Raw genomic sequence first — 27,978 nt, 5'->3', positions numbered from 1 at the left:
CTCGCAGATGCTTCTCGTACTTGTGCTGTCATATGGACCGCGACCCGAGGGGCAGCGAGCGGCAGTCGAGCAAAGTCGGGACAAGTCGGGACGGAAGGTGACAGCCGAGAATGAACCGTGCAAATTACGCAAATATCTGGAAGCGCGACGAGTGTCAGGCAGGTGAGAACGCTTCCCTCTGTCTTCATTTCTTGCTATCTTGTCACTACCCCTGCCAGCCCTTTTTTCATGCTACCTTTCTCATGTGACAAAGATGCTTCCATACTGATTTTAAACTATCGTAAGATACGATATTAAGGAACTCAGTTTGAAAAGAGTGCGCCAAGGAAGACTTCCAAAGAGTCTCTGGAAATAACAAAACAGTATGAAGTGACAGAAATGTTGTGAAATACGTCAGGGCATATTGTTTTGTAGCAGTGCACAACGGCAAATTTGTAAACAAAAATTTACCTTCCATCGCTACAAGAGATGGATACTTTGTCGAACAAACGAATGACAGGCGGTGCAACGAGCAGCTGTGTTGTGCGTCTGACCCACGTGGCGGCGCGCCGCACTGCGCGTCGCCTTCGAGGTGGAAGGACGTGCTTTGCGTCAAATGTGCCACCGAAAACGGCGATTGCGTGTGTTGGGAGGAGAGGCGAAGCCTTCTTCTGCCGTGCGGCTACTGTATAAGGACGCCAACGGCCATACCATGTTGAATACACCGGTTCTCGTCCGATCACCGAAGTTAAGCAACATCGGGCCCGGTTAGTACTTGGATGGGTGACCGCCTGGGAACACCGGGTGCTGTTGGCTCCCTCTCTTCTTTTAAATTTTATGTCACTACACCTGCCAGCCCTCTTTTCATGAAAAACTCTCAGGTGCGACAAAGATGCTTCCACAAGCATTTTAAACTACTGTATTAAACGTAAGATGCGAAATTACAGTAATGAACTCAGTTTGAACAAGAATGCGCGGAGGAAGAGTGCTAGGATCTCGTTGAAAATAACGAAACACTGCGAATCGACAGATGTGCTCTTGAAACGCGTCAGAGAGTACTGTTTTGTAGGAGCGCTAAATTCCAAAAACTAACTACATTAAAGAAAGACCTGTTCCCGTCCGACCACCGAAGAAAAGCAACAACGTCAGTATTCGGATCGGCGACCGCCTGGGAACTCTGGCTGTCTTCATTTCTTGCTTTCTTGTCACTACTCCTGCCAGCCCTTTTTTCATGCTACCTTTCTCATGTGACAAAGATGCTTCCATACTGATTTTAAACTATCGTAAGATACGATATTAAGGAACTCAGTTTGAAAAGAGTGCGCCAAGTAAGACTTCCAAAGAGTCTCTGGAATAATAAAAACAGTATGAAGTGACAGAAATGTTGTGAAAAACGTCAGGGCATATTGTTTTGTAGCAGTGCACAAGGGCAACTTTGTAAACAAAAATTTACCTTTCGTCGCTACAAGAGATGTATACTTTGCCGAAAAGCCTGTGTCTTGTGTGCATGTTTTCGCACCTTTCCACGGCACAGCGCAGCACAGAGCGGCACTGGTAGCTCCGAACGCCCGCACACGGCGCCTCGGACTCGCCGGTTCGGGCCGCGCCCATCTCGCAGATGCTTCTCGTACTTGTGCTGTCATATGGACCGCGACCCGAGCGGCAGCGAGCGGCAGTCGAGCAAAGTCGGGACAAGTCGGGACGGAAGGGGACAGCCGAGAATGAACCGTGCAAATTACGCAAATATCTGGAAGCGCGACGAGTGTCAGGCAGGTGAGAACGCTTCCCTCTGTCTTCATTTCTTGCTATCTTGTCACTACCCCTGCCAGCCCTTTTTTCATGCTACCTTTCTCATGTGACAAAGATGCTTCCATACTGATTTTAAACTATCGTAAGATACGATATTAAGGAACTCAGTTTGAAAAGAGTGCGCCAAGGAAGACTTCCAAAGAGTCTCTGGAAATAACAAAACAGTATGAAGTGACAGAAATGTTGTGAAATACGTCAGGGCATATTGTTTTGTAGCAGTGCACAACGGCAAATTTGTAAACAAAAATTTACCTTCCATCGCTACAAGAGATGGATACTTTGTCGAACAAACGAATGACAGGCGGTGCAACGAGCAGCTGTGTTGTGCGTCTGACCCACGTGGCGGCGCGCCGCACTGCGCGTCGCCTTCGAGGTGGAAGGACGTGCTTTGCGTCAAATGTGCCACCGAAAACGGCGATTGCGTGTGTTGGGAGGAGAGGCGAAGCCTTCTTCTGCCGTGCGGCTACTGTATAAGGACGCCAACGGCCATACCATGTTGAATACACCGGTTCTCGTCCGATCACCGAAGTTAAGCAACATCGGGCCCAGTTAGTACTTGGATGGGTGACCGCCTGGGAACACCGGGTGCTGTTGGCTCCCTCTCTTCTTTTAAATTTTATGTCACTACACCTGCCAGCCCTCTTTTCATGAAAAACTCTCAGGTGCGACAAAGATGCTTCCACAAGCATTTTAAACTACTGTATTAAACGTAAGATGCGAAATTACAGTAATGAACTCAGTTTGAACAAGAATGCGCGGAGGAAGAGTGCTAGGATCTCGTTGAAAATAACGAAACACTGCGAATCGACAGATGTGCTCTTGAAACGCGTCAGAGAGTACTGTTTTGTAGGAGCGCTAAATTCCAAAAACTAACTACATTAAAGAAAGACCTGTTCCCGTCCGACCACCGAAGAAAAGCAACAACGTCAGTATTCGGATCGGCGACCGCCTGGGAACTCTGGCTGTCTTCATTTCTTGCTTTCTTGTCACTACTCCTGCCAGCCCTTTTTTCATGCTACCTTTCTCATGTGACAAAGATGCTTCCATACTGATTTTAAACTATCGTAAGATACGATATTAAGGAACTCAGTTTGAAAAGAGTGCGCCAAGTAAGACTTCCAAAGAGTCTCTGGAATAATAAAAACAGTATGAAGTGACAGAAATGTTGTGAAAAACGTCAGGGCATATTGTTTTGTAGCAGTGCACAAGGGCAACTTTGTAAACAAAAATTTACCTTTCGTCGCTACAAGAGATGTATACTTTGCCGAAAAGCCTGTGTCTTGTGTGCATGTTTTCGCACCTTTCCACGGCACAGCGCAGCACAGAGCGGCACTGGTAGCTCCGAACGCCCGCACACGGCGCCTCGGACTCGCCGGTTCGGGCCGCGCCCATCTCGCAGATGCTTCTCGTACTTGTGCTGTCATATGGACCGCGACCCGAGCGGCAGCGAGCGGCAGTCGAGCAAAGTCGGGACAAGTCGGGACGGAAGGGGACAGCCGAGAATGAACCGTGCAAATTACGCAAATATCTGGAAGCGCGACGAGTGTCAGGCAGGTGAGAACGCTTCCTTCTGTCTTCATTTCTTGCTATCTTGTCACTACCCCTGCCAGCCCTTTTTTCATGCTACCTTTCTCATGTGACAAAGATGCTTCCATACTGATTTTAAACTATCGTAAGATACGATATTAAGGAACTCAGTTTGAAAAGAGTGCGCCAAGGAAGACTTCCAAAGAGTCTCTGGAAATAACAAAACAGTATGAAGTGACAGAAATGTTGTGAAATACGTCAGGGCATATTGTTTTGTAGCAGTGCACAACGGCAAATTTGTAAACAAAAATTTACCTTCCATCGCTACAAGAGATGGATACTTTGTCGAACAAACGAATGACAGGCGGTGCAACGAGCAGCTGTGTTGTGCGTCTGACCCACGTGGCGGCGCGCCGCACTGCGCGTCGCCTTCGAGGTGGAAGGACGTGCTTTGCGTCAAATGTGCCACCGAAAACGGCGATTGCGTGTGTTGGGAGGAGAGGCGAAGCCTTCTTCTGCCGTGCGGCTACTGTATAAGGACGCCAACGGCCATACCATGTTGAATACACCGGTTCTCGTCCGATCACCGAAGTTAAGCAACATCGGGCCCAGTTAGTACTTGGATGGGTGACCGCCTGGGAACACCGGGTGCTGTTGGCTCCCTCTCTTCTTTTAAATTTTATGTCACTACACCTGCCAGCCCTCTTTTCATGAAAAACTCTCAGGTGCGACAAAGATGCTTCCACAAGCATTTTAAACTACTGTATTAAACGTAAGATGCGAAATTACAGTAATGAACTCAGTTTGAACAAGAATGCGCGGAGGAAGAGTGCTAGGATCTCGTTGAAAATAACGAAACACTGCGAATCGACAGATGTGCTCTTGAAACGCGTCAGAGAGTACTGTTTTGTAGGAGCGCTAAATTCCAAAAACTAACTACATTAAAGAAAGACCTGTTCCCGTCCGACCACCGAAGAAAAGCAACAACGTCAGTATTCGGATCGGCGACCGCCTGGGAACTCTGGCTGTCTTCATTTCTTGCTTTCTTGTCACTACTCCTGCCAGCCCTTTTTTCATGCTACCTTTCTCATGTGACAAAGATGCTTCCATACTGATTTTAAACTATCGTAAGATACGATATTAAGGAACTCAGTTTGAAAAGAGTGCGCCAAGTAAGACTTCCAAAGAGTCTCTGGAATAATAAAAACAGTATGAAGTGACAGAAATGTTGTGAAAAACGTCAGGGCATATTGTTTTGTAGCAGTGCACAAGGGCAACTTTGTAAACAAAAATTTACCTTTCGTCGCTACAAGAGATGTGTACTTTGCCGAAAAGCCTGTGTCTTGTGTGCATGTTTTCGCACCTTTCCACGGCACAGCGCAGCACAGAGCGGCACTGGTAGCTCCGAACGCCCGCACACGGCGCCTCGGACTCGCCGGTTCGGGCCGCGCCCATCTCGCAGATGCTTCTCGTACTTGTGCTGTCATATGGACCGCGACCCGAGCGGCAGCGAGCGGCAGTCGAGCAAAGTCGGGACAAGTCGGGACGGAAGGGGACAGCCGAGAATGAACCGTGCAAATTACGCAAATATCTGGAAGCGCGACGAGTGTCAGGCAGGTGAGAACGCTTCCTTCTGTCTTCATTTCTTGCTATCTTGTCACTACCCCTGCCAGCCCTTTTTTCATGCTACCTTTCTCATGTGACAAAGATGCTTCCATACTGATTTTAAACTATCGTAAGATACGATATTAAGGAACTCAGTTTGAAAAGAGTGCGCCAAGGAAGACTTCCAAAGAGTCTCTGGAAATAACAAAACAGTATGAAGTGACAGAAATGTTGTGAAATACGTCAGGGCATATTGTTTTGTAGCAGTGCACAACGGCAAATTTGTAAACAAAAATTTACCTTCCATCGCTACAAGAGATGGATACTTTGTCGAACAAACGAATGACAGGCGGTGCAACGAGCAGCTGTGTTGTGCGTCTGACCCACGTGGCGGCGCGCCGCACTGCGCGTCGCCTTCGAGGTGGAAGGACGTGCTTTGCGTCAAATGTGCCACCGAAAACGGCGATTGCGTGTGTTGGGAGGAGAGGCGAAGCCTTCTTCTGCCGTGCGGCTACTGTATAAGGACGCCAACGGCCATACCATGTTGAATACACCGGTTCTCGTCCGATCACCGAAGTTAAGCAACATCGGGCCCGGTTAGTACTTGGATGGGTGACCGCCTGGGAACACCGGGTGCTGTTGGCTCCCTCTCTTCTTTTAAATTTTATGTCACTACACCTGCCAGCCCTCTTTTCATGAAAAACTCTCAGGTGCGACAAAGATGCTTCCACAAGCATTTTAAACTACTGTATTAAACGTAAGATGCGAAATTACAGTAATGAACTCAGTTTGAACAAGAATGCGCGGAGGAAGAGTGCTAGGATCTCGTTGAAAATAACGAAACACTGCGAATCGACAGATGTGCTCTTGAAACGCGTCAGAGAGTACTGTTTTGTAGGAGCGCTAAATTCCAAAAACTAACTACATTAAAGAAAGACCTGTTCCCGTCCGACCACCGAAGAAAAGCAACAACGTCAGTATTCGGATCGGCGACCGCCTGGGAACTCTGGCTGTCTTCATTTCTTGCTTTCTTGTCACTACTCCTGCCAGCCCTTTTTTCATGCTACCTTTCTCATGTGACAAAGATGCTTCCATACTGATTTTAAACTATCGTAAGATACGATATTAAGGAACTCAGTTTGAAAAGAGTGCGCCAAGTAAGACTTCCAAAGAGTCTCTGGAATAATAAAAACAGTATGAAGTGACAGAAATGTTGTGAAAAACGTCAGGGCATATTGTTTTGTAGCAGTGCACAAGGGCAACTTTGTAAACAAAAATTTACCTTTCGTCGCTACAAGAGATGTATACTTTGCCGAAAAGCCTGTGTCTTGTGTGCATGTTTTCGCACCTTTCCACGGCACAGCGCAGCACAGAGCGGCACTGGTAGCTCCGAACGCCCGCACACGGCGCCTCGGACTCGCCGGTTCGGGCCGCGCCCATCTCGCAGATGCTTCTCGTACTTGTGCTGTCATATGGACCGCGACCCGAGCGGCAGCGAGCGGCAGTCGAGCAAAGTCGGGACAAGTCGGGACGGAAGGGGACAGCCGAGAATGAACCGTGCAAATTACGCAAATATCTGGAAGCGCGACGAGTGTCAGGCAGGTGAGAACGCTTCCCTCTGTCTTCATTTCTTGCTATCTTGTCACTACCCCTGCCAGCCCTTTTTTCATGCTACCTTTCTCATGTGACAAAGATGCTTCCATACTGATTTTAAACTATCGTAAGATACGATATTAAGGAACTCAGTTTGAAAAGAGTGCGCCAAGGAAGACTTCCAAAGAGTCTCTGGAAATAACAAAACAGTATGAAGTGACAGAAATGTTGTGAAATACGTCAGGGCATATTGTTTTGTAGCAGTGCACAACGGCAAATTTGTAAACAAAAATTTACCTTCCATCGCTACAAGAGATGGATACTTTGTCGAACAAACGAATGACAGGCGGTGCAACGAGCAGCTGTGTTGTGCGTCTGACCCACGTGGCGGCGCGCCGCACTGCGCGTCGCCTTCGAGGTGGAAGGACGTGCTTTGCGTCAAATGTGCCACCGAAAACGGCGATTGCGTGTGTTGGGAGGAGAGGCGAAGCCTTCTTCTGCCGTGCGGCTACTGTATAAGGACGCCAACGGCCATACCATGTTGAATACACCGGTTCTCGTCCGATCACCGAAGTTAAGCAACATCGGGCCCGGTTAGTACTTGGATGGGTGACCGCCTGGGAACACCGGGTGCTGTTGGCTCCCTCTCTTCTTTTAAATTTTATGTCACTACACCTGCCAGCCCTCTTTTCATGAAAAACTCTCAGGTGCGACAAAGATGCTTCCACAAGCATTTTAAACTACTGTATTAAACGTAAGATGCGAAATTACAGTAATGAACTCAGTTTGAACAAGAATGCGCGGAGGAAGAGTGCTAGGATCTCGTTGAAAATAACGAAACACTGCGAATCGACAGATGTGCTCTTGAAACGCGTCAGAGAGTACTGTTTTGTAGGAGCGCTAAATTCCAAAAACTAACTACATTAAAGAAAGACCTGTTCCCGTCCGACCACCGAAGAAAAGCAACAACGTCAGTATTCGGATCGGCGACCGCCTGGGAACTCTGGCTGTCTTCATTTCTTGCTTTCTTGTCACTACTCCTGCCAGCCCTTTTTTCATGCTACCTTTCTCATGTGACAAAGATGCTTCCATACTGATTTTAAACTATCGTAAGATACGATATTAAGGAACTCAGTTTGAAAAGAGTGCGCCAAGTAAGACTTCCAAAGAGTCTCTGGAATAATAAAAACAGTATGAAGTGACAGAAATGTTGTGAAAAACGTCAGGGCATATTGTTTTGTAGCAGTGCACAAGGGCAACTTTGTAAACAAAAATTTACCTTTCGTCGCTACAAGAGATGTATACTTTGCCGAAAAGCCTGTGTCTTGTGTGCATGTTTTCGCACCTTTCCACGGCACAGCGCAGCACAGAGCGGCACTGGTAGCTCCGAACGCCCGCACACGGCGCCTCGGACTCGCCGGTTCGGGCCGCGCCCATCTCGCAGATGCTTCTCGTACTTGTGCTGTCATATGGACCGCGACCCGAGCGGCAGCGAGCGGCAGTCGAGCAAAGTCGGGACAAGTCGGGACGGAAGGGGACAGCCGAGAATGAACCGTGCAAATTACGCAAATATCTGGAAGCGCGACGAGTGTCAGGCAGGTGAGAACGCTTCCCTCTGTCTTCATTTCTTGCTATCTTGTCACTACCCCTGCCAGCCCTTTTTTCATGCTACCTTTCTCATGTGACAAAGATGCTTCCATACTGATTTTAAACTATCGTAAGATACGATATTAAGGAACTCAGTTTGAAAAGAGTGCGCCAAGGAAGACTTCCAAAGAGTCTCTGGAAATAACAAAACAGTATGAAGTGACAGAAATGTTGTGAAATACGTCAGGGCATATTGTTTTGTAGCAGTGCACAACGGCAAATTTGTAAACAAAAATTTACCTTCCATCGCTACAAGAGATGGATACTTTGTCGAACAAACGAATGACAGGCGGTGCAACGAGCAGCTGTGTTGTGCGTCTGACCCACGTGGCGGCGCGCCGCACTGCGCGTCGCCTTCGAGGTGGAAGGACGTGCTTTGCGTCAAATGTGCCACCGAAAACGGCGATTGCGTGTGTTGGGAGGAGAGGCGAAGCCTTCTTCTGCCGTGCGGCTACTGTATAAGGACGCCAACGGCCATACCATGTTGAATACACCGGTTCTCGTCCGATCACCGAAGTTAAGCAACATCGGGCCCGGTTAGTACTTGGATGGGTGACCGCCTGGGAACACCGGGTGCTGTTGGCTCCCTCTCTTCTTTTAAATTTTATGTCACTACACCTGCCAGCCCTCTTTTCATGAAAAACTCTCAGGTGCGACAAAGATGCTTCCACAAGCATTTTAAACTACTGTATTAAACGTAAGATGCGAAATTACAGTAATGAACTCAGTTTGAACAAGAATGCGCGGAGGAAGAGTGCTAGGATCTCGTTGAAAATAACGAAACACTGCGAATCGACAGATGTGCTCTTGAAACGCGTCAGAGAGTACTGTTTTGTAGGAGCGCTAAATTCCAAAAACTAACTACATTAAAGAAAGACCTGTTCCCGTCCGACCACCGAAGAAAAGCAACAACGTCAGTATTCGGATCGGCGACCGCCTGGGAACTCTGGCTGTCTTCATTTCTTGCTTTCTTGTCACTACTCCTGCCAGCCCTTTTTTCATGCTACCTTTCTCATGTGACAAAGATGCTTCCATACTGATTTTAAACTATCGTAAGATACGATATTAAGGAACTCAGTTTGAAAAGAGTGCGCCAAGTAAGACTTCCAAAGAGTCTCTGGAATAATAAAAACAGTATGAAGTGACAGAAATGTTGTGAAAAACGTCAGGGCATATTGTTTTGTAGCAGTGCACAAGGGCAACTTTGTAAACAAAAATTTACCTTTCGTCGCTACAAGAGATGTATACTTTGCCGAAAAGCCTGTGTCTTGTGTGCATGTTTTCGCACCTTTCCACGGCACAGCGCAGCACAGAGCGGCACTGGTAGCTCCGAACGCCCGCACACGGCGCCTCGGACTCGCCGGTTCGGGCCGCGCCCATCTCGCAGATGCTTCTCGTACTTGTGCTGTCATATGGACCGCGACCCGAGCGGCAGCGAGCGGCAGTCGAGCAAAGTCGGGACAAGTCGGGACGGAAGGGGACAGCCGAGAATGAACCGTGCAAATTACGCAAATATCTGGAAGCGCGACGAGTGTCAGGCAGGTGAGAACGCTTCCCTCTGTCTTCATTTCTTGCTATCTTGTCACTACCCCTGCCAGCCCTTTTTTCATGCTACCTTTCTCATGTGACAAAGATGCTTCCATACTGATTTTAAACTATCGTAAGATACGATATTAAGGAACTCAGTTTGAAAAGAGTGCGCCAAGGAAGACTTCCAAAGAGTCTCTGGAAATAACAAAACAGTATGAAGTGACAGAAATGTTGTGAAATACGTCAGGGCATATTGTTTTGTAGCAGTGCACAACGGCAAATTTGTAAACAAAAATTTACCTTCCATCGCTACAAGAGATGGATACTTTGTCGAACAAACGAATGACAGGCGGTGCAACGAGCAGCTGTGTTGTGCGTCTGACCCACGTGGCGGCGCGCCGCACTGCGCGTCGCCTTCGAGGTGGAAGGACGTGCTTTGCGTCAAATGTGCCACCGAAAACGGCGATTGCGTGTGTTGGGAGGAGAGGCGAAGCCTTCTTCTGCCGTGCGGCTACTGTATAAGGACGCCAACGGCCATACCATGTTGAATACACCGGTTCTCGTCCGATCACCGAAGTTAAGCAACATCGGGCCCAGTTAGTACTTGGATGGGTGACCGCCTGGGAACACCGGGTGCTGTTGGCTCCCTCTCTTCTTTTAAATTTTATGTCACTACACCTGCCAGCCCTCTTTTCATGAAAAACTCTCAGGTGCGACAAAGATGCTTCCACAAGCATTTTAAACTACTGTATTAAACGTAAGATGCGAAATTACAGTAATGAACTCAGTTTGAACAAGAATGCGCGGAGGAAGAGTGCTAGGATCTCGTTGAAAATAACGAAACACTGCGAATCGACAGATGTGCTCTTGAAACGCGTCAGAGAGTACTGTTTTGTAGGAGCGCTAAATTCCAAAAACTAACTACATTAAAGAAAGACCTGTTCCCGTCCGACCACCGAAGAAAAGCAACAACGTCAGTATTCGGATCGGCGACCGCCTGGGAACTCTGGCTGTCTTCATTTCTTGCTTTCTTGTCACTACTCCTGCCAGCCCTTTTTTCATGCTACCTTTCTCATGTGACAAAGATGCTTCCATACTGATTTTAAACTATCGTAAGATACGATATTAAGGAACTCAGTTTGAAAAGAGTGCGCCAAGTAAGACTTCCAAAGAGTCTCTGGAATAATAAAAACAGTATGAAGTGACAGAAATGTTGTGAAAAACGTCAGGGCATATTGTTTTGTAGCAGTGCACAAGGGCAACTTTGTAAACAAAAATTTACCTTTCGTCGCTACAAGAGATGTATACTTTGCCGAAAAGCCTGTGTCTTGTGTGCATGTTTTCGCACCTTTCCACGGCACAGCGCAGCACAGAGCGGCACTGGTAGCTCCGAACGCCCGCACACGGCGCCTCGGACTCGCCGGTTCGGGCCGCGCCCATCTCGCAGATGCTTCTCGTACTTGTGCTGTCATATGGACCGCGACCCGAGCGGCAGCGAGCGGCAGTCGAGCAAAGTCGGGACAAGTCGGGACGGAAGGGGACAGCCGAGAATGAACCGTGCAAATTACGCAAATATCTGGAAGCGCGACGAGTGTCAGGCAGGTGAGAACGCTTCCCTCTGTCTTCATTTCTTGCTATCTTGTCACTACCCCTGCCAGCCCTTTTTTCATGCTACCTTTCTCATGTGACAAAGATGCTTCCATACTGATTTTAAACTATCGTAAGATACGATATTAAGGAACTCAGTTTGAAAAGAGTGCGCCAAGGAAGACTTCCAAAGAGTCTCTGGAAATAACAAAACAGTATGAAGTGACAGAAATGTTGTGAAATACGTCAGGGCATATTGTTTTGTAGCAGTGCACAACGGCAAATTTGTAAACAAAAATTTACCTTCCATCGCTACAAGAGATGGATACTTTGTCGAACAAACGAATGACAGGCGGTGCAACGAGCAGCTGTGTTGTGCGTCTGACCCACGTGGCGGCGCGCCGCACTGCGCGTCGCCTTCGAGGTGGAAGGACGTGCTTTGCGTCAAATGTGCCACCGAAAACGGCGATTGCGTGTGTTGGGAGGAGAGGCGAAGCCTTCTTCTGCCGTGCGGCTACTGTATAAGGACGCCAACGGCCATACCATGTTGAATACACCGGTTCTCGTCCGATCACCGAAGTTAAGCAACATCGGGCCCGGTTAGTACTTGGATGGGTGACCGCCTGGGAACACCGGGTGCTGTTGGCTCCCTCTCTTCTTTTAAATTTTATGTCACTACACCTGCCAGCCCTCTTTTCATGAAAAACTCTCAGGTGCGACAAAGATGCTTCCACAAGCATTTTAAACTACTGTATTAAACGTAAGATGCGAAATTACAGTAATGAACTCAGTTTGAACAAGAATGCGCGGAGGAAGAGTGCTAGGATCTCGTTGAAAATAACGAAACACTGCGAATCGACAGATGTGCTCTTGAAACGCGTCAGAGAGTACTGTTTTGTAGGAGCGCTAAATTCCAAAAACTAACTACATTAAAGAAAGACCTGTTCCCGTCCGACCACCGAAGAAAAGCAACAACGTCAGTATTCGGATCGGCGACCGCCTGGGAACTCTGGCTGTCTTCATTTCTTGCTTTCTTGTCACTACTCCTGCCAGCCCTTTTTTCATGCTACCTTTCTCATGTGACAAAGATGCTTCCATACTGATTTTAAACTATCGTAAGATACGATATTAAGGAACTCAGTTTGAAAAGAGTGCGCCAAGTAAGACTTCCAAAGAGTCTCTGGAATAATAAAAACAGTATGAAGTGACAGAAATGTTGTGAAAAACGTCAGGGCATATTGTTTTGTAGCAGTGCACAAGGGCAAATTTGTAAACAAAAATTTACCTTTCGTCGCTACAAGAGATGTATACTTTGCCGAAAAGCCTGTGTCTTGTGTGCATGTTTTCGCACCTTTCCACGGCACAGCGCAGCACAGAGCGGCACTGGTAGCTCCGAACGCCCGCACACGGCGCCTCGGACTCGCCGGTTCGGGCCGCGCCCATCTCGCAGATGCTTCTCGTACTTGTGCTGTCATATGGACCGCGACCCGAGCGGCAGCGAGCGGCAGTCGAGCAAAGTCGGGACAAGTCGGGACGGAAGGGGACAGCCGAGAATGAACCGTGCAAATTACGCAAATATCTGGAAGCGCGACGAGTGTCAGGCAGGTGAGAACGCTTCCCTCTGTCTTCATTTCTTGCTATCTTGTCACTACCCCTGCCAGCCCTTTTTTCATGCTACCTTTCTCATGTGACAAAGATGCTTCCATACTGATTTTAAACTATCGTAAGATACGATATTAAGGAACTCAGTTTGAAAAGAGTGCGCCAAGGAAGACTTCCAAAGAGTCTCTGGAAATAACAAAACAGTATGAAGTGACAGAAATGTTGTGAAATACGTCAGGGCATATTGTTTTGTAGCAGTGCACAACGGCAAATTTGTAAACAAAAATTTACCTTCCATCGCTACAAGAGATGGATACTTTGTCGAACAAACGAATGACAGGCGGTGCAACGAGCAGCTGTGTTGTGCGTCTGACCCACGTGGCGGCGCGCCGCACTGCGCGTCGCCTTCGAGGTGGAAGGACGTGCTTTGCGTCAAATGTGCCACCGAAAACGGCGATTGCGTGTGTTGGGAGGAGAGGCGAAGCCTTCTTCTGCCGTGCGGCTACTGTATAAGGACGCCAACGGCCATACCATGTTGAATACACCGGTTCTCGTCCGATCACCGAAGTTAAGCAACATCGGGCCCGGTTAGTACTTGGATGGGTGACCGCCTGGGAACACCGGGTGCTGTTGGCTCCCTCTCTTCTTTTAAATTTTATGTCACTACACCTGCCAGCCCTCTTTTCATGAAAAACTCTCAGGTGCGACAAAGATGCTTCCACAAGCATTTTAAACTACTGTATTAAACGTAAGATGCGAAATTACAGTAATGAACTCAGTTTGAACAAGAATGCGCGGAGGAAGAGTGCTAGGATCTCGTTGAAAATAACGAAACACTGCGAATCGACAGATGTGCTCTTGAAACGCGTCAGAGAGTACTGTTTTGTAGGAGCGCTAAATTCCAAAAACTAACTACATTAAAGAAAGACCTGTTCCCGTCCGACCACCGAAGAAAAGCAACAACGTCAGTATTCGGATCGGCGACCGCCTGGGAACTCTGGCTGTCTTCATTTCTTGCTTTCTTGTCACTACTCCTGCCAGCCCTTTTTTCATGCTACCTTTCTCATGTGACAAAGATGCTTCCATACTGATTTTAAACTATCGTAAGATACGATATTAAGGAACTCAGTTTGAAAAGAGTGCGCCAAGTAAGACTTCCAAAGAGTCTCTGGAATAATAAAAACAGTATGAAGTGACAGAAATGTTGTGAAAAACGTCAGGGCATATTGTTTTGTAGCAGTGCACAAGGGCAAATTTGTAAACAAAAATTTACCTTTCGTCGCTACAAGAGATGTATACTTTGCCGAAAAGCCTGTGTCTTGTGTGCATGTTTTCGCACCTTTCCACGGCACAGCGCAGCACAGAGCGGCACTGGTAGCTCCGAACGCCCGCACACGGCGCCTCGGACTCGCCGGTTCGGGCCGCGCCCATCTCGCAGATGCTTCTCGTACTTGTGCTGTCATATGGACCGCGACCCGAGCGGCAGCGAGCGGCAGTCGAGCAAAGTCGGGACAAGTCGGGACGGAAGGGGACAGCCGAGAATGAACCGTGCAAATTACGCAAATATCTGGAAGCGCGACGAGTGTCAGGCAGGTGAGAACGCTTCCCTCTGTCTTCATTTCTTGCTATCTTGTCACTACCCCTGCCAGCCCTTTTTTCATGCTACCTTTCTCATGTGACAAAGATGCTTCCATACTGATTTTAAACTATCGTAAGATACGATATTAAGGAACTCAGTTTGAAAAGAGTGCGCCAAGGAAGACTTCCAAAGAGTCTCTGGAAATAACAAAACAGTATGAAGTGACAGAAATGTTGTGAAATACGTCAGGGCATATTGTTTTGTAGCAGTGCACAACGGCAAATTTGTAAACAAAAATTTACCTTCCATCGCTACAAGAGATGGATACTTTGTCGAACAAACGAATGACAGGCGGTGCAACGAGCAGCTGTGTTGTGCGTCTGACCCACGTGGCGGCGCGCCGCACTGCGCGTCGCCTTCGAGGTGGAAGGACGTGCTTTGCGTCAAATGTGCCACCGAAAACGGCGATTGCGTGTGTTGGGAGGAGAGGCGAAGCCTTCTTCTGCCGTGCGGCTACTGTATAAGGACGCCAACGGCCATACCATGTTGAATACACCGGTTCTCGTCCGATCACCGAAGTTAAGCAACATCGGGCCCGGTTAGTACTTGGATGGGTGACCGCCTGGGAACACCGGGTGCTGTTGGCTCCCTCTCTTCTTTTAAATTTTATGTCACTACACCTGCCAGCCCTCTTTTCATGAAAAACTCTCAGGTGCGACAAAGATGCTTCCACAAGCATTTTAAACTACTGTATTAAACGTAAGATGCGAAATTACAGTAATGAACTCAGTTTGAACAAGAATGCGCGGAGGAAGAGTGCTAGGATCTCGTTGAAAATAACGAAACACTGCGAATCGACAGATGTGCTCTTGAAACGCGTCAGAGAGTACTGTTTTGTAGGAGCGCTAAATTCCAAAAACTAACTACATTAAAGAAAGACCTGTTCCCGTCCGACCACCGAAGAAAAGCAACAACGTCAGTATTCGGATCGGCGACCGCCTGGGAACTCTGGCTGTCTTCATTTCTTGCTTTCTTGTCACTACTCCTGCCAGCCCTTTTTTCATGCTACCTTTCTCATGTGACAAAGATGCTTCCATACTGATTTTAAACTATCGTAAGATACGATATTAAGGAACTCAGTTTGAAAAGAGTGCGCCAAGTAAGACTTCCAAAGAGTCTCTGGAATAATAAAAACAGTATGAAGTGACAGAAATGTTGTGAAAAACGTCAGGGCATATTGTTTTGTAGCAGTGCACAAGGGCAACTTTGTAAACAAAAATTTACCTTTCGTCGCTACAAGAGATGTATACTTTGCCGAAAAGCCTGTGTCTTGTGTGCATGTTTTCGCACCTTTCCACGGCACAGCGCAGCACAGAGCGGCACTGGTAGCTCCGAACGCCCGCACACGGCGCCTCGGACTCGCCGGTTCGGGCCGCGCCCATCTCGCAGATGCTTCTCGTACTTGTGCTGTCATATGGACCGCGACCCGAGCGGCAGCGAGCGGCAGTCGAGCAAAGTCGGGACAAGTCGGGACGGAAGGGGACAGCCGAGAATGAACCGTGCAAATTACGCAAATATCTGGAAGCGCGACGAGTGTCAGGCAGGTGAGAACGCTTCCCTCTGTCTTCATTTCTTGCTATCTTGTCACTACCCCTGCCAGCCCTTTTTTCATGCTACCTTTCTCATGTGACAAAGATGCTTCCATACTGATTTTAAACTATCGTAAGATACGATATTAAGGAACTCAGTTTGAAAAGAGTGCGCCAAGGAAGACTTCCAAAGAGTCTCTGGAAATAACAAAACAGTATGAAGTGACAGAAATGTTGTGAAATACGTCAGGGCATATTGTTTTGTAGCAGTGCACAACGGCAAATTTGTAAACAAAAATTTACCTTCCATCGCTACAAGAGATGGATACTTTGTCGAACAAACGAATGACAGGCGGTGCAACGAGCAGCTGTGTTGTGCGTCTGACCCACGTGGCGGCGCGCCGCACTGCGCGTCGCCTTCGAGGTGGAAGGACGTGCTTTGCGTCAAATGTGCCACCGAAAACGGCGATTGCGTGTGTTGGGAGGAGAGGCGAAGCCTTCTTCTGCCGTGCGGCTACTGTATAAGGACGCCAACGGCCATACCATGTTGAATACACCGGTTCTCGTCCGATCACCGAAGTTAAGCAACATCGGGCCCGGTTAGTACTTGGATGGGTGACCGCCTGGGAACACCGGGTGCTGTTGGCTCCCTCTCTTCTTTTAAATTTTATGTCACTACACCTGCCAGCCCTCTTTTCATGAAAAACTCTCAGGTGCGACAAAGATGCTTCCACAAGCATTTTAAACTACTGTATTAAACGTAAGATGCGAAATTACAGTAATGAACTCAGTTTGAACAAGAATGCGCGGAGGAAGAGTGCTAGGATCTCGTTGAAAATAACGAAACACTGCGAATCGACAGATGTGCTCTTGAAACGCGTCAGAGAGTACTGTTTTGTAGGAGCGCTAAATTCCAAAAACTAACTACATTAAAGAAAGACCTGTTCCCGTCCGACCACCGAAGAAAAGCAACAACGTCAGTATTCGGATCGGCGACCGCCTGGGAACTCTGGCTGTCTTCATTTCTTGCTTTCTTGTCACTACTCCTGCCAGCCCTTTTTTCATGCTACCTTTCTCATGTGACAAAGATGCTTCCATACTGATTTTAAACTATCGTAAGATACGATATTAAGGAACTCAGTTTGAAAAGAGTGCGCCAAGTAAGACTTCCAAAGAGTCTCTAGAATAATAAAAACAGTATGAAGTGACAGAAATGTTGTGAAAAACGTCAGGGCATATTGTTTTGTAGCAGTGCACAAGGGCAACTTTGTAAACAAAAATTTACCTTTCGTCGCTACAAGAGATGTATACTTTGCCGAAAAGCCTGTGTCTTGTGTGCATGTTTTCGCACCTTTCCACGGCACAGCGCAGCACAGAGCGGCACTGGTAGCTCCGAACGCCCGCACACGGCGCCTCGGACTCGCCGGTTCGGGCCGCGCCCATCTCGCAGATGCTTCTCGTACTTGTGCTGTCATATGGACCGCGACCCGAGCGGCAGCGAGCGGCAGTCGAGCAAAGTCGGGACAAGTCGGGACGGAAGGGGACAGCCGAGAATGAACCGTGCAAATTACGCAAATATCTGGAAGCGCGACGAGTGTCAGGCAGGTGAGAACGCTTCCCTCTGTCTTCATTTCTTGCTATCTTGTCACTACCCCTGCCAGCCCTTTTTTCATGCTACCTTTCTCATGTGACAAAGATGCTTCCATACTGATTTTAAACTATCGTAAGATACGATATTAAGGAACTCAGTTTGAAAAGAGTGCGCCAAGGAAGACTTCCAAAGAGTCTCTGGAAATAACAAAACAGTATGAAGTGACAGAAATGTTGTGAAATACGTCAGGGCATATTGTTTTGTAGCAGTGCACAACGGCAAATTTGTAAACAAAAATTTACCTTCCATCGCTACAAGAGATGGATACTTTGTCGGTCGAACAAACGAATGACAGGCGGTGCAACGAGCAGCTGTGTTGTGCGTCTGACCCACGTGGCGGCGCGCCGCACTGCGCGTCGCCTTCGAGGTGGAAGGACGTGCTTTGCGTCAAATGTGCCACCGAAAACGGCGATTGCGTGTGTTGGGAGGAGAGGCGAAGCCTTCTTCTGCCGTGCGGCTACTGTATAAGGACGCCAACGGCCATACCATGTTGAATACACCGGTTCTCGTCCGATCACCGAGTTTAAGCAACATCGGGCCCGGTTAGTACTTGGATGGGTGACCGCCTGGGAACACCGGGTGCTGTTGGCTCCCTCTCTTCTTTTAAATTTTATGTCACTACACCTGCCAGCCCTCTTTTCATGAAAAACTCAGTGCGACAAAGATGCTTCCACAAGCATTTTAAATTACTGTATTAAACGTAAGATGCGAAATTACAGTAATGAACTCAGTTTGAACAAGAATGCGCGGAGGAAGAGTGCTAGGATCTCGTTGAAAATAACGAAACACTGCGAATCGACAGATGTGCTCTTGAAACGCGTCAGAGAGTACTGTTTTGTAGGAGCGCTAAATTCCAAAAACTAACTACATTAAAGAAAGACCTGTTCCCGTCCGACCACCGAAGAAAAGCAACAACGTCAGTATTCGGATCGGCGACCGCCTGGGAACTCTGGCTGTCTTCATTTCTTGCTTTCTTGTCACTACTCCTGCCAGCCCTTTTTTCATGCTACCTTTCTCATGTGACAAAGATGCTTCCATACTGATTTTAAACTATCGTAAGATACGATATTAAGGAACTCAGTTTGAAAAGAGTGCGCCAAGTAAGACTTCCAAAGAGTCTCTGGAATAATAATAACAGTATGAAGTGACAGAAATGTTGTGAAAAACGTCAGGGCATATTGTTTTGTAGCAGTGCACAAGGGCAACTTTGTAAACAAAAATTTACCTTTCGTCGCTACAAGAGATGTATACTTTGCCGAAAAGCCTGTGTCTTGTGTGCATGTTTTCGCACCTTTCCACGGCACAGCGCAGCACAGAGCGGCACTGGTAGCTCCGAACGCCCGCACACGGCGCCTCGGACTCGCCGGTTCGGGCCGCGCCCATCTCGCAGATGCTTCTCGTACTTGTGCTGTCATATGGACCGCGACCCGAGCGGCAGCGAGCGGCAGTCGAGCAAAGTCGGGACAAGTCGGGACGGAAGGGGACAGCCGAGAATGAACCGTGCAAATTACGCAAATATCTGGAAGCGCGACGAGTGTCAGGCAGGTGAGAACGCTTCCCTCTGTCTTCATTTCTTGCTATCTTGTCACTACCCCTGCCAGCCCTTTTTTCATGCTACCTTTCTCATGTGACAAAGATGCTTCCATACTGATTTTAAACTATCGTAAGATACGATATTAAGGGAACTCAGTTTGAAAAGAGTGCGCCAAGGAAGACTTCCAAAGAGTCTCTGGAAATAACAAAACAGTATGAAGTGACAGAAATGTTGTGAAATACGTCAGGGCATATTGTTTTGTAGCAGTGCACAACGGCAAATTTGTAAACAAAAATTTACCTTCCATCGCTACAAGAGATGGATACTTTGTCGAACAAACGAATGACAGGCGGTGCAACGAGCAGCTGTGTTGTGCGTCTGACCCACGTGGCGGCGCGCCGCACTGCGCGTCGCCTTCGAGGTGGAAGGACGTGCTTTGCGTCAAATGTGCCACCGAAAAACGGCGATTGCGTGTGTTGGGAGGAGAGGCGAAGCCTTCTTCTGCCGTGCGGCTACTGTATAAGGACGCCAACGGCCATACCATGTTGAATACACCGGTTCTCGTCCGATCACCGAAGTTAAGCAACATCGGGCCCGGTTAGTACTTGGATGGGTGACCGCCTGGGAACACCGGGTGCTGTTGGCTCCCTCTCTTCTTTTAAATTTTATGTCACTACACCTGCCAGCCCTCTTTTCATGAAAAACTCTCAGGTGCGACAAAGATGCTTCCACAAGCATTTTAAACTACTGTATTAAACGTAAGATGCGAAATTACAGTAATGAACTCAGTTTGAACAAGAATGCGCGGAGGAAGAGTGCTAGGATCTCGTTGAAAATAACGAAACACTGCGAATCGACAGATGTGCTCTTGAAACGCGTCAGAGAGTACTGTTTTGTAGGAGCGCTAAATTCCAAAAACTAACTACATTAAAGAAAGACCTGTTCCCGTCCGACCACCGAAGAAAAGCAACAACGTCAGTATTCGGATCGGCGACCGCCTGGGAACTCTGGCTGTCTTCATTTCTTGCTTTCTTGTCACTACTCCTGCCAGCCCTTTTTTCATGCTACCTTTCTCATGTGACAAAGATGCTTCCATACTGATTTTAAACTATCGTAAGATACGATATTAAGGAACTCAGTTTGAAAAGAGTGCGCCAAGTAAGACTTCCAAAGAGTCTCTGGAATAATAAAAACAGTATGAAGTGACAGAAATGTTGTGAAAAACGTCAGGGCATATTGTTTTGTAGCAGTGCACAAGGGCAACTTTGTAAACAAAAATTTACCTTTCGTCGCTACAAGAGATGTATACTTTGCCGAAAAGCCTGTGTCTTGTGTGCATGTTTTCGCACCTTTCCACGGCACAGCGCAGCACAGAGCGGCACTGGTAGCTCCGAACGCCCGCACACGGCGCCTCGGACTCGCCGGTTCGGGCCGCGCCCATCTCGCAGATGCTTCTCGTACTTGTGCTGTCATATGGACCGCGACCCGAGCGGCAGCGAGCGGCAGTCGAGCAAAGTCGGGACAAGTCGGGACGGAAGGGGACAGCCGAGAATGAACCGTGCAAATTACGCAAATATCTGGAAGCGCGACGAGTGTCAGGCAGGTGAGAACGCTTCCCTCTGTCTTCATTTCTTGCTATCTTGTCACTACCCCTGCCAGCCCTTTTTTCATGCTACCTTTCTCATGTGACAAAGATGCTTCCATACTGATTTTAAACTATCGTAAGATACGATATTAAGGAACTCAGTTTGAAAAGAGTGCGCCAAGGAAGACTTCCAAAGAGTCTCTGGAAATAACAAAACAGTATGAAGTGACAGAAATGTTGTGAAATACGTCAGGGCATATTGTTTTGTAGCAGTGCACAACGGCAAATTTGTAAACAAAAATTTACCTTCCATCGCTACAAGAGATGGATACTTTGTCGAACAAACGAATGACAGGCGGTGCAACGAGCAGCTGTGTTGTGCGTCTGACCCACGTGGCGGCGCGCCGCACTGCGCGTCGCCTTCGAGGTGGAAGGACGTGCTTTGCGTCAAATGTGCCACCGAAAACGGCGATTGCGTGTGTTGGGAGGAGAGGCGAAGCCTTCTTCTGCCGTGCGGCTACTGTATAAGGACGCCAACGGCCATACCATGTTGAATACACCGGTTCTCGTCCGATCACCGAAGTTAAGCAACATCGGGCCCGGTTAGTACTTGGATGGGTGACCGCCTGGGAACACCGGGTGCTGTTGGCTCCCTCTCTTCTTTTAAATTTTATGTCACTACACCTGCCAGCCCTCTTTTCATGAAAAACTCTCAGGTGCGACAAAGATGCTTCCACAAGCATTTTAAACTACTGTATTAAACGTAAGATGCGAAATTACAGTAATGAACTCAGTTTGAACAAGAATGCGCGGAGGAAGAGTGCTAGGATCTCGTTGAAAATAACGAAACACTGCGAATCGACAGATGTGCTCTTGAAACGCGTCAGAGAGTACTGTTTTGTAGGAGCGCTAAATTCCAAAAACTAACTACATTAAAGAAAGACCTGTTCCCGTCCGACCACCGAAGAAAAGCAACAACGTCAGTATTCGGATCGGCGACCGCCTGGGAACTCTGGCTGTCTTCATTTCTTGCTTTCTTGTCACTACTCCTGCCAGCCCTTTTTTCATGCTACCTTTCTCATGTGACAAAGATGCTTCCATACTGATTTTAAACTATCGTAAGATACGATATTAAGGAACTCAGTTTGAAAAGAGTGCGCCAAGTAAGACTTCCAAAGAGTCTCTGGAATAATAAAAACAGTATGAAGTGACAGAAATGTTGTGAAAAACGTCAGGGCATATTGTTTTGTAGCAGTGCACAAGGGCAACTTTGTAAACAAAAATTTACCTTTCGTCGCTACAAGAGATGTATACTTTGCCGAAAAGCCTGTGTCTTGTGTGCATGTTTTCGCACCTTTCCACGGCACAGCGCAGCACAGAGCGGCACTGGTAGCTCCGAACGCCCGCACACGGCGCCTCGGACTCGCCGGTTCGGGCCGCGCCCATCTCGCAGATGCTTCTCGTACTTGTGCTGTCATATGGACCGCGACCCGAGCGGCAGCGAGCGGCAGTCGAGCAAAGTCGGGACAAGTCGGGACGGAAGGGGACAGCCGAGAATGAACCGTGCAAATTACGCAAATATCTGGAAGCGCGACGAGTGTCAGGCAGGTGAGAACGCTTCCCTCTGTCTTCATTTCTTGCTATCTTGTCACTACCCCTGCCAGCCCTTTTTTCATGCTACCTTTCTCATGTGACAAAGATGCTTCCATACTGATTTTAAACTATCGTAAGATACGATATTAAGGAACTCAGTTTGAAAAGAGTGCGCCAAGGAAGACTTCCAAAGAGTCTCTGGAAATAACAAAACAGTATGAAGTGACAGAAATGTTGTGAAATACGTCAGGGCATATTGTTTTGTAGCAGTGCACAACGGCAAATTTGTAAACAAAAATTTACCTTCCATCGCTACAAGAGATGGATACTTTGTCGAACAAACGAATGACAGGCGGTGCAACGAGCAGCTGTGTTGTGCGTCTGACCCACGTGGCGGCGCGCCGCACTGCGCGTCGCCTTCGAGGTGGAAGGACGTGCTTTGCGTCAAATGTGCCACCGAAAACGGCGATTGCGTGTGTTGGGAGGAGAGGCGAAGCCTTCTTCTGCCGTGCGGCTACTGTATAAGGACGCCAACGGCCATACCATGTTGAATACACCGGTTCTCGTCCGATCACCGAAGTTAAGCAACATCGGGCCCGGTTAGTACTTGGATGGGTGACCGCCTGGGAACACCGGGTGCTGTTGGCTCCCTCTCTTCTTTTAAATTTTATGTCACTACACCTGCCAGCCCTCTTTTCATGAAAAACTCTCAGGTGCGACAAAGATGCTTCCACAAGCATTTTAAACTACTGTATTAAACGTAAGATGCGAAATTACAGTAATGAACTCAGTTTGAACAAGAATGCGCGGAGGAAGAGTGCTAGGATCTCGTTGAAAATAACGAAACACTGCGAATCGACAGATGTGCTCTTGAAACGCGTCAGAGAGTACTGTTTTGTAGGAGCGCTAAATTCCAAAAACTAACTACATTAAAGAAAGACCTGTTCCCGTCCGACCACCGAAGAAAAGCAACAACGTCAGTATTCGGATCGGCGACCGCCTGGGAACTCTGGCTGTCTTCATTTCTTGCTTTCTTGTCACTACTCCTGCCAGCCCTTTTTTCATGCTACCTTTCTCATGTGACAAAGATGCTTCCATACTGATTTTAAACTATCGTAAGATACGATATTAAGGAACTCAGTTTGAAAAGAGTGCGCCAAGTAAGACTTCCAAAGAGTCTCTGGAATAATAAAAACAGTATGAAGTGACAGAAATGTTGTGAAAAACGTCAGGGCATATTGTTTTGTAGCAGTGCACAAGGGCAACTTTGTAAACAAAAATTTACCTTTCGTCGCTACAAGAGATGTATACTTTGCCGAAAAGCCTGTGTCTTGTGTGCATGTTTTCGCACCTTTCCACGGCACAGCGCAGCACAGAGCGGCACTGGTAGCTCCGAACGCCCGCACACGGCGCCTCGGACTCGCCGGTTCGGGCCGCGCCCATCTCGCAGATGCTTCTCGTACTTGTGCTGTCATATGGACCGCGACCCGAGCGGCAGCGAGCGGCAGTCGAGCAAAGTCGGGACAAGTCGGGACGGAAGGGGACAGCCGAGAATGAACCGTGCAAATTACGCAAATATCTGGAAGCGCGACGAGTGTCAGGCAGGTGAGAACGCTTCCCTCTGTCTTCATTTCTTGCTATCTTGTCACTACCCCTGCCAGCCCTTTTTTCATGCTACCTTTCTCATGTGACAAAGATGCTTCCATACTGATTTTAAACTATCGTAAGATACGATATTAAGGAACTCAGTTTGAAAAGAGTGCGCCAAGGAAGACTTCCAAAGAGTCTCTGGAAATAACAAAACAGTATGAAGTGACAGAAATGTTGTGAAATACGTCAGGGCATATTGTTTTGTAGCAGTGCACAACGGCAAATTTGTAAACAAAAATTTACCTTCCATCGCTACAAGAGATGGATACTTTGTCGAACAAACGAATGACAGGCGGTGCAACGAGCAGCTGTGTTGTGCGTCTGACCCACGTGGCGGCGCGCCGCACTGCGCGTCGCCTTCGAGGTGGAAGGACGTGCTTTGCGTCAAATGTGCCACCGAAAACGGCGATTGCGTGTGTTGGGAGGAGAGGCGAAGCCTTCTTCTGCCGTGCGGCTACTGTATAAGGACGCCAACGGCCATACCATGTTGAATACACCGGTTCTCGTCCGATCACCGAAGTTAAGCAACATCGGGCCCGGTTAGTACTTGGATGGGTGACCGCCTGGGAACACCGGGTGCTGTTGGCTCCCTCTCTTCTTTTAAATTTTATGTCACTACACCTGCCAGCCCTCTTTTCATGAAAAACTCTCAGGTGCGACAAAGATGCTTCCACAAGCATTTTAAACTACTGTATTAAACGTAAGATGCGAAATTACAGTAATGAACTCAGTTTGAACAAGAATGCGCGGAGGAAGAGTGCTAGGATCTCGTTGAAAATAACGAAACACTGCGAATCGACAGATGTGCTCTTGAAACGCGTCAGAGAGTACTGTTTTGTAGGAGCGCTAAATTCCAAAAACTAACTACATTAAAGAAAGACCTGTTCCCGTCCGACCACCGAAGAAAAGCAACAACGTCAGTATTCGGATCGGCGACCGCCTGGGAACTCTGGCTGTCTTCATTTCTTGCTTTCTTGTCACTACTCCTGCCAGCCCTTTTTTCATGCTACCTTTCTCATGTGACAAAGATGCTTCCATACTGATTTTAAACTATCGTAAGATACGATATTAAGGAACTCAGTTTGAAAAGAGTGCGCCAAGTAAGACTTCCAAAGAGTCTCTGGAATAATAAAAACAGTATGAAGTGACAGAAATGTTGTGAAAAACGTCAGGGCATATTGTTTTGTAGCAGTGCACAAGGGCAACTTTGTAAACAAAAATTTACCTTTCGTCGCTACAAGAGATGTATACTTTGCCGAAAAGCCTGTGTCTTGTGTGCATGTTTTCGCACCTTTCCACGGCACAGCGCAGCACAGAGCGGCACTGGTAGCTCCGAACGCCCGCACACGGCGCCTCGGACTCGCCGGTTCGGGCCGCGCCCATCTCGCAGATGCTTCTCGTACTTGTGCTGTCATATGGACCGCGACCCGAGCGGCAGCGAGCGGCAGTCGAGCAAAGTCGGGACAAGTCGGGACGGAAGGGGACAGCCGAGAATGAACCGTGCAAATTACGCAAATATCTGGAAGCGCGACGAGTGTCAGGCAGGTGAGAACGCTTCCCTCTGTCTTCATTTCTTGCTATCTTGTCACTACCCCTGCCAGCCCTTTTTTCATGCTACCTTTCTCATGTGACAAAGATGCTTCCATACTGATTTTAAACTATCGTAAGATACGATATTAAGGAACTCAGTTTGAAAAGAGTGCGCCAAGGAAGACTTCCAAAGAGTCTCTGGAAATAACAAAACAGTATGAAGTGACAGAAATGTTGTGAAATACGTCAGGGCATATTGTTTTGTAGCAGTGCACAACGGCAAATTTGTAAACAAAAATTTACCTTCCATCGCTACAAGAGATGGATACTTTGTCGAACAAACGAATGACAGGCGGTGCAACGAGCAGCTGTGTTGTGCGTCTGACCCACGTGGCGGCGCGCCGCACTGCGCGTCGCCTTCGAGGTGGAAGGACGTGCTTTGCGTCAAATGTGCCACCGAAAACGGCGATTGCGTGTGTTGGGAGGAGAGGCGAAGCCTTCTTCTGCCGTGCGGCTACTGTATAAGGACGCCAACGGCCATACCATGTTGAATACACCGGTTCTCGTCCGATCACCGAAGTTAAGCAACATCGGGCCCGGTTAGTACTTGGATGGGTGACCGCCTGGGAACACCGGGTGCTTTTGGCTCCCTCTCTTCTTTTAAATTTTATGTCACTACACCTGCCAGCCCTCTTTTCATGAAAAACTCTCAGGTGCGACAAAGATGCTTCCACAAGCATTTTAAACTACTGTATTAAACGTAAGATGCGAAATTACAGTAATGAACTCAGTTTGAACAAGAATGCGCGGAGGAAGAGTGCTAGGATCTCGTTGAAAATAACGAAACACTGCGAATCGACAGATGTGCTCTTGAAACGCGTCAGAGAGTACTGTTTTGTAGGAGCGCTAAATTCCAAAAACTAACTACATTAAAGAAAGACCTGTTCCCGTCCGACCACCGAAGAAAAGCAACAACGTCAGTATTCGGATCGGCGACCGCCTGGGAACTCTGGCTGTCTTCATTTCTTGCTTTCTTGTCACTACTCCTGCCAGCCCTTTTTTCATGCTACCTTTCTCATGTGACAAAGATGCTTCCATACTGATTTTAAACTATCGTAAGATACGATATTAAGGAACTCAGTTTGAAAAGAGTGCGCCAAGTAAGACTTCCAAAGAGTCTCTGGAATAATAAAAACAGTATGAAGTGACAGAAATGTTGTGAAAAACGTCAGGGCATATTGTTTTGTAGCAGTGCACAAGGGCAAATTTGTAAACAAAAATTTACCTTTCGTCGCTACAAGAGATGTATACTTTGCCGAAAAGCCTGTGTCTTGTGTGCATGTTTTCGCACCTTTCCACGGCACAGCGCAGCACAGAGCGGCACTGGTAGCTCCGAACGCCCGCACACGGCGCCTCGGACTCGCCGGTTCGGGCCGCGCCCATCTCGCAGATGCTTCTCGTACTTGTGCTGTCATATGGACCGCGACCCGAGCGGCAGCGAGCGGCAGTCGAGCAAAGTCGGGACAAGTCGGGACGGAAGGGGACAGCCGAGAATGAACCGTGCAAATTACGCAAATATCTGGAAGCGCGACGAGTGTCAGGCAGGTGAGAACGCTTCCCTCTGTCTTCATTTCTTGCTATCTTGTCACTACCCCTGCCAGCCCTTTTTTCATGCTACCTTTCTCATGTGACAAAGATGCTTCCATACTGATTTTAAACTATCGTAAGATACGATATTAAGGAACTCAGTTTGAAAAGAGTGCGCCAAGGAAGACTTCCAAAGAGTCTCTGGAAATAACAAAACAGTATGAAGTGACAGAAATGTTGTGAAATACGTCAGGGCATATTGTTTTGTAGCAGTGCACAACGGCAAATTTGTAAACAAAAATTTACCTTCCATCGCTACAAGAGATGGATACTTTGTCGAACAAACGAATGACAGGCGGTGCAACGAGCAGCTGTGTTGTGCGTCTGACCCACGTGGCGGCGCGCCGCACTGCGCGTCGCCTTCGAGGTGGAAGGACGTGCTTTGCGTCAAATGTGCCACCGAAAACGGCGATTGCGTGTGTTGGGAGGAGAGGCGAAGCCTTCTTCTGCCGTGCGGCTACTGTATAAGGACGCCAACGGCCATACCATGTTGAATACACCGGTTCTCGTCCGATCACCGAAGTTAAGCAACATCGGGCCCGGTTAGTACTTGGATGGGTGACCGCCTGGGAACACCGGGTGCTGTTGGCTCCCTCTCTTCTTTTAAATTTTATGTCACTACACCTGCCAGCCCTCTTTTCATGAAAAACTCTCAGGTGCGACAAAGATGCTTCCACAAGCATTTTAAACTACTGTATTAAACGTAAGATGCGAAATTACAGTAATGAACTCAGTTTGAAC

General features: G+C 47.9%; 18 non-coding genes across 18 annotated transcripts; all 18 read left to right on the top strand.

The window, feature by feature from the left end:
• Positions 1–676: 676 nt before the first annotated feature.
• On the top strand, positions 677–795 carry LOC126307976 (5S ribosomal RNA). Its single transcript, XR_007553913.1, has one exon. It is a non-coding gene; the product is annotated as a 5S ribosomal RNA (ribosomal RNA).
• A 1,471-nt stretch (positions 796–2,266) lies between these two features.
• Positions 2,267–2,385, top strand: LOC126307799 (5S ribosomal RNA). The gene has a single exon (XR_007553775.1). It is a non-coding gene; the product is annotated as a 5S ribosomal RNA (ribosomal RNA).
• Positions 2,386–3,856: 1,471 nt separating this feature from the next.
• LOC126307797 (5S ribosomal RNA) lies at positions 3,857–3,975 on the top strand. Its single transcript, XR_007553773.1, has one exon. It is a non-coding gene; the product is annotated as a 5S ribosomal RNA (ribosomal RNA).
• A 1,471-nt stretch (positions 3,976–5,446) lies between these two features.
• Positions 5,447–5,565, top strand: LOC126307975 (5S ribosomal RNA). Its single transcript, XR_007553912.1, has one exon. It is a non-coding gene; the product is annotated as a 5S ribosomal RNA (ribosomal RNA).
• A 1,471-nt stretch (positions 5,566–7,036) lies between these two features.
• Positions 7,037–7,155, top strand: LOC126307974 (5S ribosomal RNA). The gene has a single exon (XR_007553911.1). It is a non-coding gene; the product is annotated as a 5S ribosomal RNA (ribosomal RNA).
• Positions 7,156–8,626: 1,471 nt separating this feature from the next.
• LOC126307973 (5S ribosomal RNA) lies at positions 8,627–8,745 on the top strand. Its single transcript, XR_007553910.1, has one exon. It is a non-coding gene; the product is annotated as a 5S ribosomal RNA (ribosomal RNA).
• Positions 8,746–10,216: 1,471 nt separating this feature from the next.
• On the top strand, positions 10,217–10,335 carry LOC126307796 (5S ribosomal RNA). The gene has a single exon (XR_007553772.1). It is a non-coding gene; the product is annotated as a 5S ribosomal RNA (ribosomal RNA).
• A 1,471-nt stretch (positions 10,336–11,806) lies between these two features.
• On the top strand, positions 11,807–11,925 carry LOC126307971 (5S ribosomal RNA). The gene has a single exon (XR_007553909.1). It is a non-coding gene; the product is annotated as a 5S ribosomal RNA (ribosomal RNA).
• A 1,471-nt stretch (positions 11,926–13,396) lies between these two features.
• Positions 13,397–13,515, top strand: LOC126307970 (5S ribosomal RNA). Its single transcript, XR_007553908.1, has one exon. It is a non-coding gene; the product is annotated as a 5S ribosomal RNA (ribosomal RNA).
• A 1,471-nt stretch (positions 13,516–14,986) lies between these two features.
• LOC126307969 (5S ribosomal RNA) lies at positions 14,987–15,105 on the top strand. The gene has a single exon (XR_007553907.1). It is a non-coding gene; the product is annotated as a 5S ribosomal RNA (ribosomal RNA).
• Positions 15,106–16,576: 1,471 nt separating this feature from the next.
• On the top strand, positions 16,577–16,695 carry LOC126307967 (5S ribosomal RNA). Its single transcript, XR_007553905.1, has one exon. It is a non-coding gene; the product is annotated as a 5S ribosomal RNA (ribosomal RNA).
• Positions 16,696–18,170: 1,475 nt separating this feature from the next.
• LOC126307878 (5S ribosomal RNA) lies at positions 18,171–18,289 on the top strand. Its single transcript, XR_007553846.1, has one exon. It is a non-coding gene; the product is annotated as a 5S ribosomal RNA (ribosomal RNA).
• Positions 18,290–19,759: 1,470 nt separating this feature from the next.
• LOC126307966 (5S ribosomal RNA) lies at positions 19,760–19,878 on the top strand. Its single transcript, XR_007553904.1, has one exon. It is a non-coding gene; the product is annotated as a 5S ribosomal RNA (ribosomal RNA).
• Positions 19,879–21,349: 1,471 nt separating this feature from the next.
• LOC126307965 (5S ribosomal RNA) lies at positions 21,350–21,468 on the top strand. The gene has a single exon (XR_007553903.1). It is a non-coding gene; the product is annotated as a 5S ribosomal RNA (ribosomal RNA).
• Positions 21,469–22,939: 1,471 nt separating this feature from the next.
• LOC126307964 (5S ribosomal RNA) lies at positions 22,940–23,058 on the top strand. Its single transcript, XR_007553902.1, has one exon. It is a non-coding gene; the product is annotated as a 5S ribosomal RNA (ribosomal RNA).
• Positions 23,059–24,529: 1,471 nt separating this feature from the next.
• Positions 24,530–24,648, top strand: LOC126307963 (5S ribosomal RNA). The gene has a single exon (XR_007553901.1). It is a non-coding gene; the product is annotated as a 5S ribosomal RNA (ribosomal RNA).
• Positions 24,649–26,119: 1,471 nt separating this feature from the next.
• Positions 26,120–26,238, top strand: LOC126307845 (5S ribosomal RNA). The gene has a single exon (XR_007553817.1). It is a non-coding gene; the product is annotated as a 5S ribosomal RNA (ribosomal RNA).
• A 1,471-nt stretch (positions 26,239–27,709) lies between these two features.
• LOC126307962 (5S ribosomal RNA) lies at positions 27,710–27,828 on the top strand. The gene has a single exon (XR_007553900.1). It is a non-coding gene; the product is annotated as a 5S ribosomal RNA (ribosomal RNA).
• Positions 27,829–27,978: the final 150 nt, after the last annotated feature.

The sequence above is a fragment of the Schistocerca gregaria genome, unplaced genomic scaffold, assembly GCF_023897955.1.
Source record: "Schistocerca gregaria isolate iqSchGreg1 unplaced genomic scaffold, iqSchGreg1.2 ptg000355l, whole genome shotgun sequence".
In the NCBI taxonomy this organism is placed as follows: domain Eukaryota; kingdom Metazoa; phylum Arthropoda; class Insecta; order Orthoptera; family Acrididae; genus Schistocerca; species Schistocerca gregaria.
The sequence above is the reverse complement of the archived record's forward strand: the minus strand, read 5'-3'. Positions and strand labels throughout refer to the sequence as shown.